Source organism: Arachis duranensis, chromosome 9 (genome assembly GCF_000817695.3).
Source record: "Arachis duranensis cultivar V14167 chromosome 9, aradu.V14167.gnm2.J7QH, whole genome shotgun sequence".
Taxonomy (NCBI): Eukaryota; Viridiplantae; Streptophyta; class Magnoliopsida; order Fabales; family Fabaceae; genus Arachis; species Arachis duranensis.
In genome coordinates this window covers 96,665,324-96,689,063 of record NC_029780.3, presented here as the reverse complement: position 1 = coordinate 96,689,063, position 23,740 = coordinate 96,665,324, and the positions used below count along the sequence as shown (strand labels likewise).

Sequence of the window (23,740 nt, the reverse complement as noted above, 5' to 3'; positions counted from 1 at the left end):
CCAAATGCCCAAACACTCACCAAGTGGGCCCAGAAGTGGATTTTAGCACTAAATAAACTATTTTACCCTTACTAGTCATCTGTTTAGTATTTAAGACTTATTTTACATCTCTCAAGGGGTATGCATACTTTACACCATATTTCGAGTTTTACATTGTATTTTCCTTTCAGTATGAGTTTCTAGACCTCCTAAGTTGAGGGGAGGAGCCCTGCTGAGTCCTATGAATTAATAAAAGTATTATTGTTTTCCTTCAATCTGTGTTTGATCAATTCTAAGATGTATATTTATTCTTCAACATGGTGAATAGGATGACCAGTGACAATCAGCTTTGTTTATCATACTAGGACCGTGTGCCTGACAAACACCCATCTCTACTTGGGTTTGTGTGAATACGTGGCTGAAAAGTGAGAACCAACAGCTATGCTTATACATCTCTCAGATGGCTAATCCACGACTTCGTTGGGGACTTCTCGAGAAACCAGTTAAGCTAATTTTTGGGGAGATTAGGGTCTCTGTGGTAAAGGCTAGAACCTAAAGAAGTAGTATCCTCTGATCTGGAAGATTCGACCTTGTCTGTGGCATTTTGAGTAGGATCACCAAAGAGAATAAATTACTAGAGCTTCACCCTCGTTCAGATTGGTTGACCACAGCCATACGGCGTTTTATCTGAAGCAGAGGAGATTAATGACCGCGGGTAAACGTCGTTGATCACATACAGCCAGCCATAGAAGAAGTCATTCACTTTTGAAGAAGATAGTAATACCAGAGTAAATTCAGAAGGACAAAGCAACTCTAATCCTTAACCAATTCCTTATCCCTGAGTATAATTCAATTCACAAAGTATTTTACACCCTTTTCTTTTTATATGTCAATCTAGTTTAGATCTCATAAATACAAATTAAGAATAGCCTCCTCTATCCGCCTGACTAAGACCTGTAACATAACCATAGCTTGCTTTAAACCACAATCCTCATTGTATTGACCCTGACTTGCTCAAGTATTACTTGGATGACCCAGTGTATTTGCTGGTACAGTTGTACAGAGTGTGGGGATTCGTGCACCAGCCCCTCTTACCTTTGTATTTCCATTTGAAAAGTTTGGGGGTTTTATTTTTTCCCTTACTGTAACTACCTTTTCTTTGCATTTCTCTTTATTATTTTTTACCTTTCCCTGTCGAACGCTTTCTGTTGATTTTGGTGCTATGCTTTGGCCTATTTTTTAGGCTTCTCGAGGGTTTTTAGCATTGCATTTCTTGTGTCAGCTGCTACTTCGTTGCTTCCATTCAGCTTTTGAGAACATGTTGGTGTTTTTATTTTTATCCTACTATTTTGTACATTGTTTTACTTCTAGTTCCTCCTTTTTTTCCCACTTCATAGTAGTAGTAGAAATTAGGGAGTGCCACTATTTTGGTATAGCTTAAGTTCATGTAGATTTAGTGTAGGATTTTGTATTCTTCTTTTTCTGTGCAGTGGGCTGACGGTGGTGCCTCTTTGGTTATAGGTATGGTCCGGCGGAGGCCCAAGGGTGCTATGTTGCCTGTCTACTCGACAAGAGGCATTCCTAATGACTATTATTGGGTAACCTTCGATGTGCTGGGTCACTCTCTCGTCTTATGGAGGAGGTTCTTCAAAAACTTTGTAATGAGGGTATAGTGTGTAAAGGAGGCGATAAGGATTGTCAGTATGAGTTGGCACTCTCAGGGGAGAACGAAAAGGTTTGCTATATCAACCCTAATTCCCCTCGAGTTAACGATTAGATGTGGGTTTACGAGCCTATGTTTACAAAGTTGGGAGTGTGGCTCCCCTTTTCTACATTTGCCCAGGCCCTCCTGAATCAGTGTTCGGTGGCGCTGTCTCAACTGCACCTGAATAGTTGGGCGGCCATCCTAACTTTTGAGTTGGTTTGCGAATATTTGGAGCTTCCTGCTCAGATGGAGGTCTTCTTGTATTTTTTCTTACACACTATCCCGATCAAGGAAGGGAGGCACAAGAAAGGTTATGTGTCATTTCGTGCTCAGTCAAACTACCGGATCTTTGGGCTGTTCGAAGATTCCTTTCATAGTTTTAAGGAGAAATATTTCAATCTTCTTCCTACCCAGAGACATCACCCCTGCCAAGGTAGAGTCTTTGAGGACCGAGATCGCTCAGCTGAAGAGGGATAAGGAAGGTTTGCTTGCTGATGCTAAGGATGCGATTTCTGCGACCGGGGAGGCCTTGAAAGCTTAGGTCTAGGTGCTAGCCCCCGAGTTTGATGCGTCCATGTTTGGGTCTTCCAGACTATTCGTGATGGAGAGATTATTGATTTAGAGTAGTTTTATTTTATGGTATTGTGGAACAATTTGTTTCACTTTGTAAGCCATATGTTTGGCATATACACATTTCTCTAGAAGAATTTTCGCCATTGGGTGGTTGTGATTGTGGCCAACACTTCAACTTCGATCCACTTGGTATAGTAATCAATAGAAACGGTAAGGAACTTGAGTTGCCTCGGGAGCCATGGGGAAGGGACCTACTAGGTCAATTCCCTAGGTTTTGAAAGGGATTGTGTTGAGTTGGTGTGGGGCTACTTGATAGAGGTCCGCGTGCATTTGGCATTGTTTGTAGCTTTTGACTAATTGAATGGCATCTCTGATGATGATTAGCCAGAAGCATCCGACCTAGATAGCTTTATGGGCTATGGTTTTGTCTCCGATATAGTGTTCATAACATCTTTCATAGATTTCATGAAGTATATAGTCCGTCTCGCCAAGTTTTATACACTTGAGGAAGGGTTGAGACAATTCTCTTTTGTGCAGCTATCCTGCTACTATGGTGTATTTTATGGCTTCTCGTTTCACACGCTTTACTTTCTTCAGGTCCTCGGGTACTTCCTCGAAGGTAAGGAACTTGCAGATTGGGAAGGTCCAAGAGTACTGATTCAACCAAGGCAGGTTTGTGGAGGAAGTGGTCGCAACAGAGGATGCTTTGATGACTTCATCAATTGCTAAACAGTTTCCCGAGATCGACTTAGTGTTCGCTAGCTTTGAGTGCAAGTCGACTCTTGCATTCCTTTCTCTAGGAATGTGTTGGATCGACACTCTATTGAACTCGGCGATCATATCCTTGACCCCGGAGAGGTATTGTTGTAGCAGGGGGTCCTGTGTTTGGTAGTCCCCATTTATTTGAGAGCTGACTATCTGGGAGTCGCTGCACACCTCCAGTGTTTTTGCATTGACTTCTTTGGCCAACGCTAATCCGACCATGAGGGCTTCGTATTCTGCTTGGTTGTTCGAGATTGGAAATTCGTATCAAATTGACTGTTCGATAGTAATTCCTTTATCATTTTCTAGTAATATTTTCGCTCCATCGGAGCTGTTATTCGACAAGCCGTCAACGTGAAGTTTTCACAGTTCGGTAGTATCGCTTCCCGGGGTCATCTCAACGATGATGTTCATCATGGCTTGAGCCTCCATCACATTTCTGGGCTCAAACCGTACTTCATGCTGGGATAGCTCAACCGACCAAGAGAGCATTCGCGTTGCCATGTTTGGCTTCTGAAGTATTTGTTTGACGGCTTTGCCTGTTCGGACCATGATAGGATGGCTTTGGAAGCACTGCCAAAGCTGTCGGGATACTGTGAGTATTACGTAGGCACGTTTTTCTAGCTTGGAGTAAAGCGTCTCAGTGTTCTAAAAAAACTTTTCTTATGAAACATATGGGACCTTGCATTTTTTGTTTGTCTTCCCAGATTAGCGCCACTGCTAGCGCTTCCTATGTTATGGATAAGTAAAGGTACAATGTTTCTCCCACCTTGCGTTTTGAGAGAATGGGAGGTTCCGCTAACTTTTTTAAAGTGTTGGTAGGCCTCTTTGCATTCAGGTTTTCATTAGAAACTTATGCCCTTTTTCCTGAGCTTGAAGAAGGGGATAGCCTTCTGAGCTAAGGCTCCAAGGAAACACGAAAGGGTGTCTAGTCGTCTAGTAGTTAGCCTTTGGACATCCTTGATATTTGCAGTGCTATTCATCTCGAGGACGACCCTGCTTTTTTTCGGGTTTGCTTTCACTCCCCGTTGCGTGATCATGAGGCCTAAGAATTTTCCAGCCTCAATTCTAAATGCGCATTTTGTCAGGTTGAGGCGCATCCGGTGCTTCTTCAGAGTGCCCAATATGAGTTTGAGGTGATTGATAAATGGTGCACGAAACTGACTCTGCATGTTTTACATAGATAGACCAGCAAGTATATCGGGTTCTTCAAGTAATACCTTAGGTGAGTGAGGGTCGATCCCATAGAGATTGTTTGTTTGAGCAAGCAATGGATACCTTGCAGATCTTAGTCAGGCGGATAGAAAATATAGTAGTCACAAAAAATGCATAAAACAGATAAATAAATAAAACGTTCCTAGATATGTGTGAAATTAATGGTATGAGAATGATTGAGGCTTCGGAGATGCTTCTTCCTTCTGGATCAACTTTTCTCACCATCTACTCCAACTTCTAATTGATTCATTCCATGGCAGGCTGTATATGATTAACGCTGGGTCAGCGGTCATTAATCTCCTCTGCTTTAGATCAAATGCTGGGTCAACAGTCATCCAATATGAACGGAGGTGAAGCTCTAGTAGTCCATTCCCTTGGTGATCCTACTCAAAATGCCACAGACAAAGTTGGATCTTCTAGATCAGAGAATGTTGCTTCTTTGGTTTTAGCCTATACCATAAAAAGGCCCTAATTGCCCCGTACCTCAGCTGAACTGATGTCTCAAGAAGTCCACAACGAAGCTGTGGATTAGCCATCTAAGAGATGTATAATCAAGCTTATGGTTCTGTACTGTCTTGTCAAGGACTCAAAAGAACCCATGTAGAATGAGGATGATTGTCACGGGACATCCGATTCATAAAGTTGAAGAACGAAGATACATCTTAGAATAGAATCAAGCGTAGATTGAAGTATAATAGTGATATTATTAATTCATAAGAATCAGCAAAGCTCCTAACCTTAACCTTAGGAGGTTAGTGACACATACTGTATAAGGAAACAATGAAAAACGTGTAGATTGGGCAAGAGTTGAGGTAGAAGATCCTAAATAAGGATGATCTCCTCCTATATATACTAATCTGCTAACTAAGAATTATAGAAATAAGATAAACTAGTCTTGTAGTGTGAAAATCCACTTCCTAGGCGCACTTGGTGAGTGTTTGGGCTGAGCTAAGGGTGTCTCCACATCCTAGGATCCTTTTGAGCATTGAATGCCAACCTTGAACATCTGTTTTGGCATTGGACACCACTACTCCCCTTTGGGCGTTGGACGCCAGGATTGGGGCTGGTGGCTGGCGTTGAATGCCAGTTTTAGGCCTTCATTTCCAAAGGAAAGTATAAATTATTATATATTTCTGGAAAGCTCTAGATGTTATCTTTCCAAAGCTGTTGAGAGTGCCACATTTGAACTTTTGTAGCTCCAGAAAAGTACCTTTGAGTGCACGAAGGTCAGATCCTAACAGCATCTGCATTCTGTTATCTGTCTTTGAATTAGACTTTTTGCTCAAACTCCTCAATTTCAGCCAGAAAATACCTGAAATAACCATAAAACACACAAATTCAAAGTAAAATAAAAATATGAATTTTTCACTAAACCCTATGAAAATATAATAAAACTTAAGAAAAACATAATGAAAACTATATGAAAATGATGCCAAAAAGCGTATAAAATATCCGCTCATCAGAACACCAAACTTAAATTATTGCTTGTTCCCAAGCAACCGAAAACAATGTAGAATAGAAAGAAATAAAAGGATATAATAAATCTCAGAGTTTTCAATTAAACTCAGTTTCAATTAGATAAATGGGCTAGTAGCTTTTTGCTTCTAAATAGTTTTGGCACCTGATGCGGAATTTATAGTCCCACAGATTAACCGGCAAGTGCACCGGGTCGTACCAAGTAATACCTTACGTGAGTAAGGGTCGATCCCATGAGAATTGATGGACTAAGCAACAATGGTTAAGTGATTGGCTTAATTAGACAAACAGAAAAGAGTGTTTTGGTATCCAAAGAGCAATAAACAGTAAATTAAGAATTTCAGAAACCAAGCAACGATGAGTTGGGAATAAAATATGGAGAAAATAGTTAACGCTTCAGAGTTATCTATTTTTCCGGATTGATTTTTCTTACTAACTATTTTAATCATGCAAGATTTAATTCATGGAAAACTATATGTGACTAGACCCTAATTCCTTAGACCTTCCTATTCTCCTCTAAAATTCATTAACTGCCAATTCCTTGGTCAATTAATTCCAATTAGAGGGTGATGATCAATTTCTAGTTTATATGCCACAAGAATCCTAATTATCCAAAAATAATGGGATTATATGTCACGTATCCCGTTAAGTACAAACAATTAGAAATTCAAGATAACATGTTTTCAAGCTGTTGTTCAAGTAAAGAGCTTTTCTAAGTTTTAATAGAACTCAATTAGAACATGGGTCATACTTTCGTTCCACCCAAATTCATAAAATAAAGAACGAAAACAATTATTGAAATATAAATCAAAACATGAATTAAATTAGAAAGATCAAATGAATCAATCCATACAAATAGACAAAGCTCCTAACCTTAACAATGGAGGATTAGTTGCTCATGATTGAGAGGGAAAATAAGGATTCAGATAAAAAATTTACAGGGTTCCCATCTGATGGCATCTAAATTCCTATTTATAACTAATCCTAATAAATTTAAAATCTAATTATCTAAAATTAAAAATAATATATTTTTCTAAAAATAAGATTTGAATTTAAATTCGAATTAATTAACAAGTCTTCAGCTAATGGGTGGGGACCACTTGATTTGTCCATTCTGCAGCTTCTAATATGTGTTTTCTGGGCTGGAAACTGGGTCAAAACAGCCCAGAAATTGCCCCAGCATTTTTTTGCGTTTTTCTGCACGTGGCGCATGTCACGCGTACGCGTCAGTCATGCGGACGCGTCGCTAGTCTTCTTCGCAAGTCACGCGGACGCGTTGGTCACGCGGTCACATCGCTCAGCAAATCTTCAAATCACGCGTACACGTTAGTCACGTGCACGCGTCGCCATAGATACCTCCAAATCACGCGCACGCATCAGGCACGCGTGCGCGTCACTCCTCGCAGCCATCTCCTTTGATTCTTGTGCTACAAAAACTTCATCAAATCCAGCCGAATGCTACCTAAAATAAAAGTATTGCACAAATTTCAAAATAGCATCCATAGTGGCTAAAATATAATTAATTCTTGATTAAACTCAACAAAATTTGTGCAAATTCACTAGGAAAAGATAGGAAAGATGCTCTCCTTTACGTCGATTTTGTAGGTCACGCGTACGCGTCAATGACGCGGACGCGTGGATGGCAATTATTACAAACGACGCGCGCGCGTGGAGTACGCGTACGTGCGGTCATGTTTGTGTGCCAAGCATGGGTCCAGCGTCACTCCCGTGTAACTCTTTGTCAATTTTGTTTTTCACGCACACATGATTGATGCATTCGCGTCAGTAACGCTTGCCCGTCGTGTGCTCTCTTTTTTTTTTTACTTGAGGTGTTCGGTTCCTGGAATAATATAGCTGCATGATCAGAAAATTAGTAAGAACTCAAAAAATAAAATCAATAAGAAAACTACTACTACGATAAATAAAAATAGCTAAGGATACGAAATTATCGGGTTGCCTCCCGAGAAGCGCTTCTTTATCGTCACTAGCTTGACGGTTAGCTCCTCTAAGGAGGAGGATCATAGGGGCTCAGCTCTTCACCCCTTACTTTGAACTTCTTTCCTGTGTCTCCATAACATAGCTCAATATGCTCTAGAGAAAGAATTCTGATTATTGTATAAACCCATGCTAGATTGCTGGTCAACACCACCTTCATTCCTTGGGAGAAACCTTTAGTGGGGATCTTTTTGTTTCTCCATCCTCTGGGTACTTTCTTCTTTTTGGGAACCTCCTCCTTGGTAGATGATGCATTCCCAACACCAAATTTAGGTTTGATGTCAGGAGGAATTTTATTGATTGTTGCCAAGGGAGGTTTGAGCTGCAGATTCTGCTGTGTATCATCAAGGTGTTTTTGAAGGGTTGGAGCAATAAGCTCAGTCTGCATACACCTCTCTTCTTCACCTGTTAACTGTACATCTTTGAAGACATGAAAGACCAGTTGCTCATTATGCACTCTAAGCACTAATTCACCCACTTTTACATCAATCAGAGCTCTTCCCGTGGCTAGGAATGGTCTTCCTAGAATTATAGAGGCATTCTCATCCTCCCCCACGTCAAGAATCACAAAGTCTAATGGGAGGAAGAACTTACCCACTTTGACCAAGATATTCTCCACTAATCCGTATGCAGGCTTCATAGATTTGTCTGTCATCTGTAATGCTATCTTTGTGGGTTGTGCCTCTTGGATTTGCAGTTTCTTCATCACAGATAAGGGCATTAGATTTATGCTTGCCCCCAGATCACATAGGGCTTTCTCAAAGGTTGTGCTCCCAATGGTGCATAGAATTTGAAAGCTCTCTGGATCTGGCATCTTCCTTGGCAAGTTATTCTAAATTACAGCACTACATTTCTTAGTCAGGACTACTGTCTCATCGCCTTTTAAACACTTTTTCTTTGACAACAGCTCCTTTATGAACTTGACATAGATAGGCATTTGCTCCGAAACCTCAGCAAAAGGAATATTGATTTGTAACTTTCTGAAGATTTCCAAGAACTTTGAAAATTGCTTGTCCTTGGTCTCCTTTTGAAGTCTCTGAGGATATGACATCTTGGGCTTGTATTCAGGAGCCTTTGGCAATGTAAGATACGTGTCTAGAGAGTCTGGAAATGGGTTGTCCGCACGCTTTGGAGGGGCGTGCTCTACTTCTTCCTTCTTCTCCTCAGGAGCTTCTTTTTCAACTAACTCTTCATTGACCTTGGTCTCAGAGCCAGCTACTTTACCACTTCTCAATTGAATAACCTTGCAATCTTCTCCTGGGTTCACCACTGTATCACCTTGAAATGTACTTGCAGACCTCTCAAGTATTTGCTTGCTCAGTTGGCCCACTAGCACCTCTAAATTTCTAATGGAGGCTCTGGTTTTCTACATAACTTGTACTTCCGTACTTGCCACTTGTTCACTTATCAAGGTGATAGCCTTGCATTCCTCTCTTGGATTTGGAATTGTGTTACCAGGAAGGCTATTAGTGGTCCTCTGATCAATTTCATTAACTCTGGTGGCTATTTGACCCATTTGAATCTCCAGGATCTTGATGGACGCTTTGGTTTCCTGTCTAAAACCTGTCAATATTGCTTCCAAATCATTGTTCTGCTGGACACCGCCTTGAGAACTATTATTGAAGTTCTGAGGTCTCTGAGGTGGTCCCTCCATCCAAAATTTGGGTGATTTCTCCATCCCTGGTTGTATGTCTTATAATATGGATCATTATTGGGATTCCTAGGACCACTCCCCATGTAATTCACCTGTTCAAAAGAAGGTTGAGCATAATCATAATTATCATTTTGCATAAAGTTACCTGCCATGTCATACGAGACTTTCTGTGGTGAATTTTGGGTGTTGATAGCTAAGACTTGCATGCCACCCATCTGTTGAGTAAGTAGATTTATTTGTTGAGACATCAGCTTGTTCTGAGTAAGAAGAGCATTAACAGCTTCTACTTCCAACACGCCTCTCTTCTGAGGGGTTTCATAGTTCACAAGATTCCTGTTAGATGAGTATAAATATTGGTTTCTTGCAACCAATTCAATCAGCTTAATAGTCTCCTTTGGTGTCTTCTTCTTGTGCAGTGAACCTCCTGCAGAATTATCTAAGCACATCTTGGACATTTCACCCAAGCCTTCATAAAAGATGTCTAGTTGTGTCCATTTGGAGAACATGTCTGGAGGGCATTGCCTAGTCAGTAGCTTGTATCTCTTCCAAGCTTCATACAGAGTTTCACCATCCTTCTGTCTGAAGGTCTGAACCTCCACCCTAAGCTTAGTCAGCTTCTTTGGTGGGAAAAAATTAGTGAGAAACTCAATAACCACCTTGTTCCAAGTATCCAAACTCTCCTTGGGTTGAGAATCTAGCCATAGCTTTGCTCCATCCCTCAGAGCAAATAGGAAGAGCATGAGTTTATACACATCTGGGTTTACTCCATTTGTCTTCACAGTATCACAAATTTGCAGAAAACTAGAAATAAATTGATTTGGGTCTTCGTGGAGAAGACCGTGATACTGGCAGTTTTGTTGTACCAGGGTGACTAATTGTGGCTTCAACTCAAAGTTGTTCGTAGCTATAGGAGGCACCACAATGCTCTTGCCATACAGATCTGCTGTAGGAACAGAGAAAGAACCAAGTACTCTCCTTTGTTGTTCATTCCCATTCGGGTTTGCCACATTGGCATTATCAGTATTATTCGGATCCATAGTGGATTCTGCAGCCTTGTAAAGTCTTGCTTGTTGTAAACACCGCCTGAAAGTCCTTTCAGGTTCAGGATCAAAGTCTAAGAGATGTTCTTTGTCTCTGTTCCTGCACATAAACAACCAGAAAATAAGAAAGAATGGGAATCTCTACATCAGAGTGCAGAGAATTCCCAATGAGGTAACTTGTGTAAAAAAAAAAATACTAAATAAAAAAATAGAAAAAGTTAAAATAAAAATAACTAGGTAACACCAAACTTAATTTCATAAATTAAGAAAAATATTAGTGCTATTTATTTATTCAAAATATTTTTTTCGAAAATAATAAAATAAAATTTAAATAAAATGAAAATTAAAATGCCTAATCTAAGCAATCAAACAACTGATAGTTGTTAATCACTATCAATCCCCGGCAACGGCGCCAAAAACTTGATGCGGAATTTATAATCTCACAGATTAACTGGCAAGTGCACCGGGTCGTACCAAGTAATACCTTACGTGAGTAAGGGTCGATCCCACGAGGATTGATGGACTAAGCAACAATGGTTAAGTGATTGGCTTAGTTAGACAAACAGAAAAGAGTGTTTTGGTATCCAAAGAGCATTAAATAGTAAATTAAGAATTTCAGAAAGCAAGCAGCGATGAATTCGGAATAAAATATGGAGAAAATAGTTAAGGCTTCAGAGTTATCTACTTTTCCGAATTGATTTTTCTTACTAACTATTTTAATCATGCATGATTTAATTCATGGCAAACTATATGTGAGTAGACCCTAATTCCTTAGACCTTCCTAGTATCCTCTAAAATTCATTAACTGCCAATTCCTTGGTTAATTAATTCCAATTAGAGGGTGATGACCAATTTCTAGTTTATATGCCACAAGAATCCTAATTATCCAAAAACAATGGGATTATATGTCACGTATCTCGTTAAATACAAACAATTAGAAATTTAGGATAATATGTTTTCAAGTTGTTGTTCAAGTAAAGAGCTTTTCCAAGTTTTACAAGAACTCAATTAGAACATGGGTCATACTTCCGTTCTACCCAAATTCATAAAATAAAGAACGAAAACAATTATTGAAATATAAATCAAAACATGGATTAAATTACAAAGATCAAACTAATCAATCGATACAAATAGACAGAGCTCCTAACCTTAACAATGGAGGATTAGTTGCTCATGATTGAGATAGAAAATAAGGATTTAGATAAAAAATGTACAGAGTTCCTAATAAATTTAAAATCTAATTATATAAAATTAAAAATAATATCTTTTCCTAAAAATAAGATTTGAATTTAAATTCGAATTAATTAAAAATTCTTTAGCTGATGGGTGGGGACCACTTGATTTGTCCATTCTGTAGCTTATAGTTTGTGTTTTCTCGGCTGGAAATTGGGTCAAAACAGCCCAGAAATCGCACCCAGTATTTTTCTGCACGTGGCGCATGTCACGCGTACGCGTCAGTCACGCGGATGCGTCGCTGATCTTCTTCACAAGTCACGCGGACGCGTCGGTCACGCGGACGCATCGCTGAGCAAATCTTCAAATCACGCGTACGCATCAGTCACGCACACGCGTCGCCATGGATACCTCCAAATCACGCGCACGCGTGTCGTTCCTCCAAGCCATCTCCTTTGATTCTTGTGCTACAAAAACTTCATCAAATCCAGCCGAATGCTATCTAAAATAAACAGTATTGCACAAAACTCAAAATAGCATCCATAGTGGCTAAAATATAATTAATCCTTGATTAAACTCAACAAAATCTGTGCAAATTCACTAGGAAAAAATAGGAAAGATGCTCACGCATCAGCACCTCACTTTCCATTCAAGCTCAGAATGATTGGCATCTTTAAGAAGTCAGAATCCAGATGATACAATTGATTCTCCTAGTTCAGTTCTTTTTTATTCTTGAACATAGCTTATTTAGAGTCTTGGCCGTGACCCTAAGCGCTTTGTTTTCCAGTATTACCACCGGATACATAAACGCCACAGATACTTAACTTGTTGAACCCTTTCAGATTGTGATTCAGCTTTGCTAGAATCCTCAGCCAGTGGTGTCCAAAGTTATTAAGCCCACTCTTTGCTTTGGATAACGACTTTAACTGCTCAGTCTCAAGTTTTTCACTTGACACCTTCACACCACAAGCATATAGCTAGGGAAGCAGCTTATTTGAACTATTTAGGCTAAGATTTTGTTTCTTTTAGGCCCTCCTAACCATTGATGCTCAAAGCCTTGGATCCTTGCTCTTTCCTTTTGGTTAAAAGAGATATTGGCTTTTTGCTCTTGCCTTCTAAACTATTCTTATGATATAACTCGAAATTCAAGTATCTCATTTTCCTTTTTCAATTAAAAATTTCTTTTAAGCAAGGTGAAAGATGTAGGGAATATTTTATAGCTTTAAGACATAAAGTAAAGATGATCATGCACTAGAAAACAGACAATAAAATAAAATACAAGGAAAACAGAAAAATAACATAAGCAACAGGGGATTAAGGGAACAAATCCACCTTAGTGATGGCGGCTACTACTCCTTCTAGAGGATCCAATGGAGTGCTTGATTTTTTCTATGTCACGCCCCTGCCTTTGTTGTTCTTCCCTCATGGCTCTTTGATCTTCTCTCATGGCCCTTTGATCTTCTCTTATTTCATGGAGGATGGTGGAATGCTCTTGATGTCCCATCCTCAACTGATCCATGTCAGTGCTTAATTCTCCTTGAGAAGTATACAATTAGTCCCAATAGCCTTGGAGAGGAAAATGCATCCCTTGAGGCATCCCAGGGATTTCTTGTTGAGGTTGCTCGACATGCTCTTGTTGAGGTGCATGTGTAGGCTCTCTGATTTGCTCCATCTTTCTTTTAGTGATGGGCTTGTCCTCCTTAATGGGGATGTCTCTTTCTATGACAATCCTAGCTGAATTGCATAGATGACAGATAAGGCGGGAGATTGCCAACCTTGCTAGGTGGAAGGCTTTTCAGCTTTCTTGTATAACTCTTAAGGTATTGCCTTATGTACCTCCACCTCACTTTCAATCATGATGCAATGAATTATGATGGCTCTGTCTATGGTCACTTCAGACCGATTGCTAGTGTGGATGATGGAGCGTTGGATGAATTCCAACCATCCTCTAGCTACGGGCTTGAGGTCAAGCCTTCTCAGTTGGATAGACTTGCCTTGAGCATCCCTCTTCCTCTGAGCTCCTTTCACACGAATGTCTGAAATGACTTAGTCTAGCCTATGATCAAAATTGACTCTCCTAGTGTAAGGATGTGGGTCTCCTTGCATTATTGGAAAATGGAGTGCCAATCTTACACTTTCTGGGCTGAAATCCAAGGATCGCCCTCGGACCATAGTGCTCCAATTATTGGGATGTGGGTTCACACTAGTGTCATGGTTTTTAGTGACCCATGCATTAGCATAGAACTCTTGCACCATCAAGATTCCAACTTCCGGAATAGGATTGGTTATGACTTCCCAACCTCTCCTCCGGATTTCTCATCGGATCTCTGGGTACTCATTCTTTTTGAGACTAAAGGAGACTTCAGGAATTACCCTTTTCTTTGCCACTACTTCATAGAAGTGGTCTTGATGAGCTTTGGTGATGAATCTCTCCATCTTCCAAGATTCGGAGCTGGAAGCAACTGCTTTTCCTTTCCTCTTTCTAGAGAATTCTCCAACTTTGGGTTCCATAAATGTGAATGGAAAGCAAAACTCAAGGCTTTTCCAACACCAAACTTAAAAGCTTTGCTCATCCTCGAGCAAAATAAGAAAGAAAAGAGTAGAAGAATAAGAGAATAGATGAGATGGAGGGGGATAGTGGTTCGGCCAAGTGAGGGCTTTAGTGTTTGGAGTGTGTGTATGAAGGGTTGGAAGAATGGGTATTTATAGGGGTGGGTTAGCAGTAGGGTTTGAATGAATGGGTGGGAATTGGGTGGGAAATTTTGAATTTGAAGTGGGTGAGGGTTGGTGGGTGATGAGCAGATAATTTATACGCTTTTTGACATTGTTTTTATATAGTTTTTAGTATGTTTTATTCACTTTTTAGTATATTTTTATTAGATTTTAAGCAAAATTCACATTTCTGGACTTTACTATGAGTTTGTGTGCTTTTCTGTGATTTTAGGTATTTTTTGGCTGAAATTGAGGGACATGAGCAAAAATCTGATTCATAGGCCGAAGAAGGACTGCTGATGCTGTTGGATTCTGACCTCCCTGCACTCGAAATGGAGTTTTTGGAGCTACAGAAGTCCAAAATGGTGCGCTCTCAACTGCGTTGGAAAGTAGACATCCAGGGCTTTCCAGCAATATATAATAGTCCATACTTTGCCCAAGTTTAGACGGCACAAACTGGCGTTCAACGCCAGCTTTCTGCCCTATTCTGGCGTTAAACGCCAGAGTCAAACACCAAAAATAGGTTACAAACTGGTGTTTAACTCCAAGGAAGACCTCTACACATGAAAGCTTCAATGATCAGCCCAAGCACACACCAAGTGTGCCCGGAAGTGGATTTCTGCATCATTTACTTATTTCTGTAACCCTAGTAACTAGTTTAGTATAAATAGAACTTTTTACTATTGTATTAGAATCTTTGGACGAGCTTTTGGAACATCTTTGATCATTGTTAGTCCTTAGACATTGGGGGCTGGCCTCATGGCCATGCCTACCTTATTTTCACTTATGTATTTTCAACGGTGGAGTTTCTACACACCATAGATTAAGGTGTGGAGCTCTGCTATTCCTCGAGTATTAATGCAAAGTACTACTGTTTTTTATTCAATTCATGCTTATTCTTATTATAAGATATTCATTCTCACACAAGAACATGATGAATGTGATGATTATGTGACACTCATCACCATTCTAACTTATGAACGCGTGATTGACAACCACTTCCGTTCTACATGAAGACAAGCTTGAATGTATATCTCTTGGATTTCTAATCAACGATTCACATCGACTCCCCTCTGACAATGGGGCATCTGAATCCGAGATTAGAGTCTTCGTGGTATAGGCTAGAACCCATTGGCACCATTCTTGAGACCCGGAAAGTATAAACCTTGTATGTGGTATTTCGAGTAGGATCTGGGATGGGATGACTGTGACGAGCTTCAAACTCGCAACTGTAGGGCATGGTGACAGATGCAAAAGGATAGTAAATCCTATTCCTACACGATCGAGAACCAATAGCTGATTAGCCATACGATATCTATGCATGGTATTTTTCATCCGAGACGAGCAATCCGACAGTTGATTAGCTGTACAGAAACCGTAGAGGACCATTTTTATTGGGAGGACGGGAAGTAGCCATTGATAATGGTGACATCCAACATACAGCTTGCCATGGAAAGGAGTCTGAAGGATTGGATGAAGGCAGTAGGAAAGCAGAGATTCAGAAGGAACAACGCATCTCCATACGCTTATCTGAAATTTCTACCAATGAATTACATAAGTATCTCTATCTTTATTTTATGTTTTATTTATCTTTTAATTATTAAAAATCTATAACCATTTGAACTCGCCTGACTGAGATTTACAAGGTGACCATAGCTTGCTTCAAGCGATCAATCTCCGTGGGATCGACCCTAACTCACGTAAGGTTTATTACTTGGACGACCCATTGCACTTGTTGGTTAGTTGTGCGAAGTTGTGAAAAAGAGTTGAGATTATAATTGTGCGTACCAAGTTGTTGGTGCCATTGAGATCACAATTTCGTGCACGAAGTTTTTGGCGCCGTTGCCGGGGATTGTTCGAGTTTGGACAACTGACGGTTCATCTTGTTGCTCAGATTAGGTAATTTTCTTTTTATTTTATTTTCAAAAAGTTTTCAAAAATATTTCAAAAATTTTTCTTCTTTTTCGTTTTTCAAAAAAAATAATTTTTGAAAAATCCAAAAAAAATTATTAAATCATAAAATAAAAAATATTTTGTGTTTCTTGTTTGAGTCTAGTGTCAATTTTTAAGTTTGGTGTAAATGCCATCTTTTTAATTTTTCAAAAAAATTTTCAAAAATTCATGCATGTGTTCTTCATGATCTTCAAGTTGTTCTTGAGGATTTTCTTAGTTTGATCTTCATATTTTCTTGTTTTGTGTCTTTTGTTGTTTTTCATATGCATTTTTGCATTCATAGTGTCTAAACATGAAAAATCTCTAAGTTTGGTGTCTTGCATGTTTTTCTTTTTTTGAAAATTTTTCAAAAATAAATCTTGATGTTCATCTTGATCTTCAAAGTGTTCTTGGTGTTCATCTTGACATTCAAAGTGTTCTTGCATGCATTATGTGTTTTGATATTAATTTTTCATGTCTTGTGTCAATCTTGCTGTTTACTAAAAAAAAAAGAAGAGAAAACCACAAAAATGATATCTTTCTTTTTTCTCTTTCCTCATTAAATTCAAAAAATAAAAAATAAAAAATATCTTTTCCTTATTTCTCTCATAAATTTTGAAATTTTGGGTTGACTTAGTAATTTTTTTTTAAAATAAGTTGTTTCTTGTTAGTCAAGTCAAGATTTCATTTTAAAAAAAAATCTTATCTTTTCAAATCTTTTTCAAAAATCAAATCTTTTTCATTTTTTTCTTAATATTTTCGAAAATTGTAAAAATTGATTTTCAAAATCTTTTTCTTAATTTCATTTCAGAATTTCAAAAACTTTACTAACAACTAATGTGATTGATTCAAAAATTTGAAGTTTGTTACTTTCTTGTTAAGAAAGGTTCAATCTTTAAATTCTAGAATCATATCTTTTAATTTCTTGTTAGTCAAGTAATCAATTTTAATTTTAAAAATAAAATCTTTTTAATTCCTTTTTCAAATCTTTTTCAAAATAAATTTCAATCATATCTTTTCAATCATATCTTTTTAATCATATCTTTTTCAAATCATATCTTTTTCAATCAAATCTTTTTCAATCATATCTTTTTTTTTTAAATTTTGATTTCAAAAAAATCTTTTCTAACTTCTTATCTTTTCAAAATTGATTTTCAAATCTTTTGCAACTAACTAATTGACTTTTTTTTGTTTTAAAATTCTTATCTTTTTTTAAAACCACCTAACTAATTTATCTCTCTAATTTTCGAAAACCACCTTCCCCTTTTTTAAAAATCTTTTTATTTAACTAATTGTTTTAAATTTTAATTTTATTTTATTTCTTCTCCTAATTTTCGAAACTAACATCATAAATAAAATAAAAATAAAAATATTTATCCTCTCTCTTCTTTTAATATTCGAATTCTCTCTCTCTCTCTCTCTCTCTCTCATCTCCTTCCATTTATTTATTTATCTACTAACACTTCTCTTCTACTCATAATTCCAACCCTCTTCTCTTCTCTCTCTGTGTTCGAATTTTTCTTCTTCCATTCTTTTCTTCTTCTACTCACATAAAGGAATCTATATACTGTGACATAGAGGATTCCTCTTCTTTTCTGTTCTCTTCTTTTTCATATGAGCAGGAGCAAAGAAAAGGACATTCTTGTTGAAGCAGATCCTGAACCTGAAAGGACGCTGAAGAAGAAGCTAAGAGAAGCTAAAGCACAACAATCCAGAGAAAACCTTACAGAGAATCTCGAAAAAGAAGGAGACATGGCCGATCCTAACAACAATACAAGGAAGATGCTTGGTGACTTTACTGCATCAAATTCCAACTTACATGGAAGAAGTATCTCAATCCCTGCCATTGGAGCAAATAATTTTGAGCTAAAGCCTTAATTAGTTTCTTTGATGCAACAGAATTGTAAGTTTCATGGACTTCAATCAGAAGATCCTTTTCAGTTCTAAAATGAATTCTTGCAAATCTGTGATATTGTTAAGACCAATGGAGTTGATCCCAAGGTTTACAGGCTTATGCTTTTCCATTTAGCTGTAAGAGACAGAGCTAGAATATGGTTGGACTCTCAACCTAAAGATAGCCTGAACTCTTGGGATAAGCTAGTCACGGATTTCTTAGCCAAGTTCTTTCCTCCTCAAAAGCTGAGCAAGCTTAGAGTGGATGTTCAAACCTTCAAACAGAAAGATGGTGAATCCCTCTATGAAACTTGGGAAAGATACAAGCAACTGACCAAAAAGTGTCCTTCTGACATGCTCTCAGAATGGACCATCCTGGATATATTCTATGATGGTCCATCTGAATTGTCTAAGATGTCATTGGACCATTCTACAGGTGGATCTATTCACCTGAAGAAAACGCCTGCAGAAGCTCAGGAACTCATTGACATGGTTGCAAATAACCAGTTCTTGTACACTTCTAAAAGGAATCCTATGAGTAATGGGACGCCTCAGAGGAAGGGAGTTCTTGAAATTGATGCTCTAAATGCCATATTGGGTCAGAACAAAATATTGACTCAGCAAGTCAACATGATTTCTCAGAGTCTGAATGGTTTGCAAAATGCATCCAACAGTATTAAAGAAGCATCTTCTGAAGAAGAAGCTTATGATCCTGAGAACCCTGCAATGTCAGAGGTGAATTACATGGGTGAAGCCTATGGAAATACCTATAATCCCTCATGGAGAAATCATCCAAATTTCTCATGGAAGGATCAACAAAAGCCTCAACAAGTCTTTAATAATGGTGGAAGAAACAGGTTTAGCAATAGCAAGCCTTTTCCATCATCCTCTCAGCAACAGAGAGAGAATTCTGAGCAGAGCCCCTCTAGCTTAACAAACATAGTCTCTGATCTATCTAAGGCCACTTTAAGTTTCATGAATAAAACAAGGTCCTCAATTAGAAATTTGGAGGCACAAGTGGGCCAGCTGAGTAAAAAAGTCACTGAAACTCCTCCTAGTACTCTCCCAAGCAATACAAAAGAGAATCCAAAAAGAGAGTGCAAGTCCATAACCTTACTTCGTGTGGCCAAATGCACAGAGGAGGAAGAGGATGTGAATTCCAGTAAGGAAGACCTCTTGGGACATCCTCTGGACAAAAAGGAGTTCCCAATTGAGGAACCTAAGGAATTTGAGGCTCATCTAGAGACCATAGAGATTCCATTGAACCTCCTTTTACCATTCATGAGTTCTGATGACTATTCATCTTCTGAAAAAGATGAGACATTGTTTTAGGGCAAGTTGCCCAGTATTTAGGAGTAATCATGAAGCTAAATGCCAAGCTATTTGGTAATGAGACTTAGGAGGATGAACATCCATTGCTCATTAATGAACTAAATACCTGGGTTCAGCACACTTTACCTCAAAAGAAACAGGATCCTGGTAAATTCCTAATTCCCTGTACCATAGGCACCATGACCTTTGAGAAGGCTCTGTGTGACCTGGGGTCAGGCATAAACTTAATGCCACTCTCTGTAATGGAGAAACTGGGAATCTTTGAGATACAAGCTGCCAAATTCTCATTAGAGATGGCAAACAAATCCATGAAAAAGGCTTATGGACAGGTAGAGGACGTGCTAGTAAAGGTCAAAGGCCTTTACATCCCTACTGATTTCATAATCCTAGACACTAGGAAGGATGAGGATGAATCCATCATCCTTGGAAGACCCTTCCTAGTCATAGCAAAAGCTGTAATTGATGTTGACAGAGGAGAGTTGGTCCTTCAATTGAATGAGGACTACCTTGTGTTTAAAACTCAAGGATCTCCCTCTACAACCATAGAGAGGAAGCATGAAAAGCTTCTCTCAATACAGAGTCAAATAAAGCCCCCACAGTCAAACTCTAAGTTTGGTGTTGGGAGGCCACAACCAAACTCTAAGTTTGGTGTTGAACCTCACATCCAAACTCTAAGTTTGGTATTGGGAGGTCCCAACAATGCTCTAAAAATCTGTGAGGCTCCATGAGAGCCCACTGTTAAGCTATTGACATTAAAGAAGCGCTTATTGGGAGGCAACCCAATTTTTATTTATCTGTTATTTCAAATTTTTTTTAGGTTGATGATCATGTGAAGTCACAAAAATAACTGCAAAAATTAAAGAGAAATAAAAAATAGCATTAAAAATAGCACACCATGGAGGAGAAACTTACTGGCGTTTAAACACCAGTAAGGGTAGCAGAATGGGCATTTAACGCCCAGTCTGGCACCATTCTGGGCGTTAAAAGCCAGAAACAAGCACCAGACTGGCATTAAACGCCTGAAAGAAGCAACAAGCTGGCGTTAAACGCCAGAAACAGGTTGCAGCATGGTGTTTAACGCCAGGAAAGGAATAAAAGCTGGCGTTTAATGCTAGAAACAAGCAGTAATCTGGCGTTAAATGCCAGGATTGCACTGTAAGGGCGTTTACACGCCTAATAGGAGTAGGGATGATACATCCTTGACCCCTCAGGATCTATGGACCCCACAGGATCCCCGCCTACCCTCCCACAACATTCTTCCCCAAATGCTCCTCACCAATCAACTCATTCACTCTTCCCCATCACCTCTTCACCAATCACCTCCATATCTCTTCCCCAAAAACCCCACCTACCTCACTTTCAAATTCAAACACTTTTCCTTCCCAAACCCAACCCTAATGACCGAATCCTAACCCTTCCTTCACCCCAATATAAACCCCTCACTACTCCTTCATATTCACACAACACATACACCTTTTCACCATCTTGGCCGAATTCACTTCTCCCTCCTTCTCCTCTATTTTTCTTCTTCTTCCCCTTCTTTCTTTCTTCTTTTGCTCTAGGACGAGGAAACCTTTTAAGTTTGGTGTGGTAAAATTATTGCTTTTTGTTTTTCCATAACCATTTATGGCACCTAAGGCCGGAGAAACCTCTAGAAAGAGGAAAGGGAAGGCAAAAGCTTCCACCTCCGAGTCATGGGAGATGGAGAGATTCATCTCAAAAGTCCATCAAGACCACTTTTATGAAGTTGTGATCAAGAAGAAGGTGATCCCTGAGGTCCCTTTCATGCTCAAGAAAAATGAGTATCCGGAGATCTGACATGAGATCCGAAGAAGAGGTTTGGAAGTTCTTACTAACCCCATTCAACAAGTCAGAATCTTAATGGTTCAAGAGTTCTATGCCAATGCATGGATCACTAGGAACCATGATCAAAGTATGAACCCGAATCCAAAGAATTGGCTTATAATGGTTCGAGGGAAATACTTAGATTTCAGTTCGAAAAATGTAAGGTTGGCGTTCCACTTGCCAATCATGCAAGAAAACACACGCCCCTACACTAGAAGGATCAACTTTGATCAAAGGTTGGACCAAGTCCTTGATGAGCGGATATTTTATACGCTTTTTGGGGGGTAATTTCATGTAGTTTTTAGTAAGTTTTAGTTAATTTTTAGTATATTTTTATTAGTTTTTAGGCAAAATTCATATTTCTGGACTTTTCTATGAGTTTGTGTATTTTTCTGTGATTTCAGAAATTTTTCGGCTGAAATTGAGGGAGCTGAGGAAAAATCTGATTCAAGCTAAAAAAGGACTGCTGATGTTGTTGGATTCTAACCTCCCTGCACTCGGAATGGATTGTTTTTAACTACAGAAGTCTAATTGACGCGCTCTCAATTGGGTTGGAAAGTAGACATCCAGGGCTTTCCAGCAATATATAATAGTCCATACTTTGCTCGAAGATAAACGATGTAAACTGGCGTTTAACGCCAGAAACAGGTTACCAGTTGGAGTTAAACGCCCAAAACAGGTTACAACCTGTTGTTTAACTCCAGAAACAGCCCAGGCACATGAAAAGCTCAAGTTTCAGCCTCATCACATACCAAGTGGGCCCCAGAAGTGAATTTCTGCACTATCTATCTTAGTTTACTCATTTTCTGTAAACCTAGGTTACTAGTTTAGTATTTAAACAATTTTTAGAGAATTATTTTGTACCTCATGACATTTTTAGATCTGAACTTTGTAGTCTTTGACTGCATGAGTCTCTAAACTCCATTGTTGGGGGTGAGGAGCTCTGCTGTGTCTTGATGCAAGGGCATCTTGGCCAGTTTCACTGACCTTTTCTTTACTGTTTTTAGGGTAGTTTCATGTATTTCCTTAGGAAATGAGCTAGTTTTGGGTAGATATTCACTTACACCTTGATTCAAGCATACATTGTGCATTTTACATGATTTCATGAGGATTTTGAATGAATTTAGTGACAAATGGTATGTTGCATTACCCGTGACTTGGACTAGAACTTTGATGCACTCTATTGCTTGATTTCAGGACCAAAGGAAGAAAGGAGGAACCACTTAGCAGTCACGTTAATCTAATTAACATAGCCACTAACGTGGAATGGGAGGTAACCTACAAAGTTAATGAGAAAAGTGATTGCCAATAACGCTCTCGAAGCCATCATTGCCCACATTAAGAGTCATGTTAACTAAGTTAACGTGAGCTCTAACGTGAAGGAAGGACTTTGAGCCAACGTTAGTGACACTTAACATTATCACTAACGTTGGCCAATGATCATAAGTGGCCACGTTAGAATCCATGTTAACTTGGTTAACGTCGCCTCTAACGTCAATAAGGGGAAGGAAGCCAACGTTAGTGATGTTCAACATTGTCACTAACGTTGGCCTAAGGTGCAATGTGCCACGTTAACTTCCACGTTAACTTGGTTAACGTGGGAGCTAACGTGAGAGGCAAGAATGGTCGACAACGTTAGTGACACCCAACATTGTCACTAACGTTGGAAGCAACCACAAAACCCCAAGAGCCACGTTAACTTCTACGTTAACCTAGTTAACGTGGAAGCTAACGGCAATGAGTGAAAGATGAGCCAACGTTAGTGACACTCAACATTGTCACTAACATTGGAAATGGTTTGCAAAGCCACGTTAGAAGCCACGTTAACCTAGTTAACGTGGACTCTAACAAGAATAGGGGCATATTGGAACGTTAGTGACAATGTTGAGTGTCACTAACGTTCTCGAAGATTGGCACACCTACGTTAAAAGAGCCACGTTAACTAAGTTAACGTGGACTCTAACGTAGGAAAGGGAGAGGCTCTCAACGTTATTGGGAAAGTTGAGTCCCAATAACGTGTGCGAAGGACAAAGAGGCAACGTTTGTGCCACTAACGTTGAAGTTAACGTGGCCTTTACTTGGGTAAGAAACGTTAGTGAAAAAGTTGAATGACACTAACATTTTCGAACCCATTTTCTCACTGAATGTTAACACCTCTAACGTCTTGAGCTAAAGTCTCTGCCCACTTCACACTTTCTCTCTGCAAGTAAAGCCAAGCCCAAATGAAGAAAGGAACTGCTTCAAACTCAAGATCCAAAGGCCCAAGACTAGAAGAGCCAACTAGAAGCTGAGAAGAGTAGTATATATATGAGTAGCTTTGAATTGTTTAGGGGATGGACGGAGAGTTAGGGAATAAAACTACTCTTTGTATTTACTTTCTCTGCACTTCTAGCTTTATCATGTATTCTCCATCTTTGATTTTGATTTCTAGAGCTATGAACAACTAAACCCCTT

At 39.0% G+C, this 23,740-nt stretch overlaps 1 non-coding gene across 1 annotated transcript; it reads right to left on the bottom strand.

The window, feature by feature from the left end:
• Positions 1-18,361: 18,361 nt before the first annotated feature.
• On the bottom strand, positions 18,362-18,465 carry LOC127741814 (small nucleolar RNA R71). Its single transcript, XR_008003019.1, has one exon. It is a non-coding gene; the product is annotated as a small nucleolar RNA R71 (small nucleolar RNA).
• Positions 18,466-23,740: the final 5,275 nt, after the last annotated feature.